The 6,106-nt window shown below is 41.0% G+C and overlaps 1 long non-coding RNA gene across 1 annotated transcript; it reads right to left on the minus strand.

The window, feature by feature from the left end:
• Positions 1 to 2,704: 2,704 nt before the first annotated feature.
• On the minus strand, positions 2,705 to 6,106 carry LOC107052617. Its single transcript, XR_001465219.3, has 2 exons — positions 5,768 to 6,106; positions 2,705 to 3,342 (listed from the first exon to the last, which is right to left on the minus strand). It is a non-coding gene; the product is annotated as an uncharacterized LOC107052617 (long non-coding RNA).

Consider the following 6,106-nt stretch of genomic DNA (forward strand, 5'->3'; position numbering starts at 1 on the left):
GTGCTTAACAGTTCTCATGGTGCTTTCTTTTTTTTTTTTCCTTCTACATGAACAAAATTTCCTTTGCTGAAACCTGGTGCACCTTTCTCTGGTCCTTTAAATGCACTCTTCTGAGTAGAGCTGGATCATTGTTCCCTTCGTCTTTCCATTGCAGAAACAAAGATAGCAATCAGTTCTCCTCTGAGCCTTGTTTTGTTTTTTTTTTCCTGGGGCTAAAGAAACCCCAGCCAATCTAGTCTTCTTATCTATCATGTGCTTCAGCACCCTAACTGTCTTGGTCACCTTCCACTGGACTAACTTCAGTCAATCTCTCTCTTGTATTGAAGGCCCCAGACTGGATTTGATACGGCACTTGTGACTACATGAGTATCTGGGACAGGGGAGTAATGGTTTCCCTCAACCTATGGAGCTGTACATTGTAAGACTTCACCACTTCAAGGGCACTTAACTGTGCTTTGTTCAACTAGTTGTCCACTTGAACTACCAGATCTTTTCCAGCAAAGCTGATCTCTAGTAAGGAGGCTCACTCTCCAGGCTGTTGCAGGGAGTTAGGGCATCCAAAATGCAGGACTTTGCATTTGCCAATGGTGAACTTCCAGGCATCCTGCTCCTCCAGTTTTTTGAGGTCTCCATTCATGGCAGCCCTACAACTCATATCAACTGCTCCCTTTTATTTGATGCCATTCGTGAACTTGCTAAAGGTACAACCCGTCCCACTAAACATCTCCCTGAGGCCTGCCACTCATAACCAGCCACTCATGAAGATTTCAAACCACTGACTTGTACCTTTTCAGCCCGATAGTCCAGTCAGTTTTTCATCTACTTTTTAGTCTCTATCTCCCCAGTCTGGGAAAAAGGATAGTGGGGTACTTTATTGAAAGCTTTGCAGAAGTCAAGGTAAATGACATGCACTTTGTTCCTCTCAACTCTGGAGTCAGTTATCTCATTGTAGAAGACATTCAGGTGAGTCAGGCATCACTTTTTCTTGGTAAGTTTGTGCTGGCTGTTTTCAAACATTTTTGTCCACATCTGTGTGGTTATGGCTTCCAGAAGAGTTCGTTCCTATACTAGGGCACACGGGTAAGACTAACTATCCCATATTGGGCAAGCCAGTTGCCTTTTTCAAACCATCAGTGACCCCCCCCCCCCTCCAATCACCACGGCCTTTCTTAGGTAACAGACAGCACCCTGCAATGATCCTGGGCAACAGTCTCAGCAACACCATATGCATCCTTCTCAGTCCTACAGCAGTCTGCAAATCCAGTCTACTTAAGTAGTCCAAAGCAATTCTCCTCTGCTATGGGTGGTACTGCTCTCCTCAAATTCTGTTACTGGACATCGAGACATGCAAGCACTTGGATCTATATCTTTGTAAAGAGAAAATGCTTTGGCGTAGCTTCTGTCTTTGCTTATATGCATATTACTGAAACCATAGGATAGTCTTAGTGCATGTCTAGGGATGGGAAGCTCAGGATTCCCATTACAGACTTACTTGAAAAATCTCTTTCATTCCAGCACTTCCAGGAATGTGGAAAATACAGCCTGCTCTGGGTAAACTGTAATGCTCAGAGGACCTTGAATCTTTAATTTCACTGAATAAATCAACTATTATTTGGTTTGAGCAAATGAAGAACTGAGAGAAAGAACTTTGTGAAGTGAAAAAGGTGAAATTAATTGCTTTTAAAAACTACAGTCTATTTTAGGGAAGGGACTGGGATCAGGTTGGGTGGTTGCACTCTTACCCCTGGCACTTGGTACTATGACTTGTACAGTGCCAGGAGGACCTTTATGCAGGATGGCACCTCTAATCTTAATTGGAAATGACAGTTCAGTAGACATGCTCTTCCTGCTCTGATTAAGTCCATATAAAGCTTAACCCCATGGAACGGGAGAATAACCAGCTTCTCCTGCAAGCTCTCAGCTGGATGTGTTTCTCTGCCTACCTGTCTCTTTTCAGCAGGTCCATGCAAAACTAAGCATCACTACCATAAGTTTCCCAAGCTCCCAGCTTTTGTGCAGCTGTGGAAGTCTGCATCTGCCAGCATGGTAAGGGGTAAGGCAGGTTACAAAGTTAATCCTTTCTATTGCTAATGCACATTCTTAAATAAAATTAGAAAATACGCACACCTTTAAAAACACATCCCACTTCTTCTAAAATCAATTATAAGTTTTCTTCTGGACATAATGAGAGCAAGAGTCAGACACTACACTCATAAACGGTTGCAATGTGCCGGACAAAGCATGGCATACACTGCTAATTGCAAGGAGTATTTTGATCAAGAACAAAGATGCCTCCTCCTATAACTAACTATTTGGAAAGCACCAACAGTGTTATTAAAATCATAAATAAAATTCTGTTTTGTCTTCTCCTTATGGTTACTCAGCAATTGAAATGCTCTTACTCATCCAGTGTTGAAACAGGAAGGCCTTGTGTTAACCAGTTCGAAGCTTGACTGGCATTTGCTGCACTGACACCTATGCGTGCTTCAGGATGCAAAACTAAAGCAAGTGCAAAAATTAGAATGGAAAACAGTGCAAGTTTTCTGTCAAGTCAAAATGAGAACAAACTGTAAGAAGTACCAGTACAGTTGACCTATAAAGAGCAGTTACTCATCATCATAAATGAGAAACATAACCACCAGTACTTTACTTACCAGTACAGAGTTTTCTTGAAATGAACTCACCCACTCCTACACATACCATATGTCAGTTAGCCACAAGTCATTTATTTACGTAAAGAATCTGATCCACGTTAGAATACAATGAACACTGAAGTCATCTCACAGCATGAGCCCCCATGGGAGGGGACTGCCACTAGAAATCCTCTGCATTTCAACTTCATATAAGAGCATTAGTGATGAAAGACTACAGAACCTGGTAAAGCTGGCCATACAGAAAATTATTTGGGTTTTGCAAGCAAGTTGATTACTCATTTCTTACTTTATTTGAAAAGGCTTGCATCTGAGATAGGATAACAACATAGGCTGGAGGGGGCTGTTGCCTGGAAAACAGCTCTGCAGAAAAGGATCTGGAGGTCCTCAAACATAATCCAACAAACACGCTTGAAGAAAGAAGGCCAGACTCATCCTGGGCTGTATTAGCAAGAGTATAGCAGCAGAACCAGAGAAGTGATCATTCCCCTCTTTTTGGCACCTGTGAGGACGCATGTGGAGTAGGAGGCCATCAAGTCACTCAGAGATTGTAGCATATGATGGACATGGAGAAGCTGAAGGAGCTGGGTTCATCTGGCCTGAGGAAGAGCAGGCTCAGGGAACAGCAGTGTCTATAGCTTCCTGACTGGAGGATACTGAGAAGATGGAGCCAGATTCTTCTTGGACATGCCTAGCAATGGATTCAGAAGCAACAGATACAAACCGGTACATGGTATATTCTGATTAGGTATAAACATTTATTTTTTTTACTACAAGTGTAGTCAAATACTGAAATAGGGACTTAGAGAGGTGGTGGGATCACTGCTCTTGGAGGTGTTCAAGTTGACTGTACACAGCCTTGAGCAACCTCTTCTGATTACACCTGTTCTGGGAAAGAAGTTGGACTACAGATCTCCAGAGGTTCCTTTAAACATAAACTACTCTACTATTTTATAATCTGTTGCTGGAGAAATCTTAAATGAAATAAAGGTTACTGCAAGCTTGTTTTAGACTAGAATTCAGCCTGAATAACAGCATCCTCTAGAGAACTGAACAAAACTCAGAAGTGAAAAATTAGGTTTTTTTGTCCAGAACCTTCAATTACCATGCAATGAATTGGTCATCAAAATGACTGATTTCCTAGTGGAGATTATATCTGTTAAAAAAATGCCGCAGCTTAAATATCTCATTTTGCTTTTGTATGTAGGTAAGGAAATGGCAATTTTCAGCACCTGGAAAGATTCATTCATGGGCACAGAAATAAGAAATCCCTCCCTGCCACATGTGGGCACAGTATGCTTTACTGCAAAACTTAAATAGGTACTGTATGCAAGGGAGAAGTCTGAAAGGAACCCAGCCCCTTCTGACAGATCATAGGCATTTTTAGATTGAAGCTTTAGTCTCTGTAAATGTCCAAAGTATGTACATTATCTTCAGCTTTGAACCAGAAGAGCAGTGTAAGTAAGACTGGAGACCCTGCCTGGAGTGAAGCAGAGAACTGAAAATGATAGCGAAAAGTGCTGGGAGTGGAACACTTACTCCATATTCAGGAACTTTTGAGATACCAAACACAAAATACTTTGGAGTTTGTTTTATTCCTTCAAACAATGTTTCTTCCTGATGATAAGTTCTGTTTCTTCTTGATGGCTATAGCCTTCCAGACATCTTAACTAGCTCTTAATCTCCAAAACCCAAGTATGCTCTTTATCCACGTGCCACACATCCATATATGTGCACAAAACTCTGGTTCACTTAAAATGTACAGCCCAGAGTCTGTGTCCTGGCTCTCCCGTACCATTGCTGATTCAGTTGAAGCAGCATCAACTCAGTTTTAAATCTTGATACCTCACTTTGTCCACACGGGTGAAACACAGTTTGTTTTGAGCAGTGGCTGCTCCTAATTCCAGTGTTCTCAGATGGCAACCAGTCTCAGAAGCTGAACTGATAGAAGTAGAAAAGCAAAACATTCTTCCAAGTCCCTCGGCCAACTCATTCAATATGCTAGATCTGCTTCTAGGGGTCTTCTAGAGCTCTGCTTGTTTTGTTTTGCCTGCCTCTACTTTTATTCGTATCAACAACCATCTTCTCTTTGTCCACACATGCAAAGCAGAATGCAAACAAATGCAAAAAAGTACTCCAAAGCTTTCTCCCCTCAGTCACAAAAAGTCTCTGATGATGAACAGCAGCTTGTGTTCAGTCCAGCTACAATGGTATGTTAATCTGCTGAGGGTGACCAGGGAAGCTGGGAGCGTTACCCTCATAAAATACCTCAGGTGCCCAGTGGAAGCAAAACCAACCCTGGTTATTACATATGGAGCTCAGTTAACACAGTTTAGTAAAGATATTTTCTACTCAATGAGGCACCAAACTGTTGTCAATATGACCTGGCTGATGACAGCGTATAATTGTACTTTCTGATGAGCTAGGCAGTGTGAATTGGCTTGCCTCCATAGGGGAAGCTCTTCCCACATAAAGAGCACCTTCATGCAAATTTATGTAACACCATTAAAACCAAAGGTTTCTACATTTATTTGCCAACTTTGTACAGAAATGGCTTCTAGTGCCACCAAAATGCAAAAAAATAAAAATAAAAAATCTTATTCAAAATGTAACAATCACTCTGTGTAAAAGGACTGCAGCTGGCATTAGACCTAAGCTCAGCTTCCAATGTTGGAGGTTGATTTTAGCCTTTATATCTTGGCCTACTGTTCCTCCACTTGAACAGAATCTCAAGGATACAACATGATCTTTTCATGATCCTTAGCTATTGAAATGCATACATTTATGGAATATACGTGCACTCACTTGTGTAACTTTCCATCAACTAGTCAAAAGATTTTTCCCAGCAAAGGCTTTCTGTTTGCTGCAGTGACTGGCATTACCTTTCTTGGGCTAGTGACATTGATCATGTTTTCCATCCAAGTTGTCACTGTTTATGAAGAAGTTAACTAACAGATTTTCCCAAAATAAAAACAAAGAAAAACAACATAAATGGAACAGAAAAGGCTTTTTTCTTCTCCCCAGTTCCAAAAGCAAAAATCTTGAAACTCCTTTGTTGCTAAGAAATTAGAAGACACAGAAAATTCTAAAGCAGTGTTGGTCAGCCATGGACTTACCTGGAAGTAATGTGTTTTTCTCTGTAGACACTTCTATCTATACAGGCAGATGATAATTCAATAACGAATGTCAATAGTTAAATACCTCGGAAAGTAGCTTGCCACTACATCATTAAAAAGCAGGAGCAATCCATTGTGCTTGATTATATGTGAGAAATAAAACCACACAAAGATTTTTTGAAAATGTGTAAAACCTCCACTGCAGTGAAATTTTCTGGGATCTGATTTATCATTATTTGCAACTGAGGTACTTTTGGGAGACACTCAGTTGTCTACAGATCAATGGAAAACAACCATTTGTCTTCAGCAGATGCTTCTGGCTGTGTACTGCATGATGCA

Source organism: Gallus gallus, chromosome 2 (genome assembly GCF_016699485.2).
Source record: "Gallus gallus isolate bGalGal1 chromosome 2, bGalGal1.mat.broiler.GRCg7b, whole genome shotgun sequence".
In the NCBI taxonomy this organism is placed as follows: Eukaryota; Metazoa; Chordata; class Aves; order Galliformes; family Phasianidae; genus Gallus; species Gallus gallus.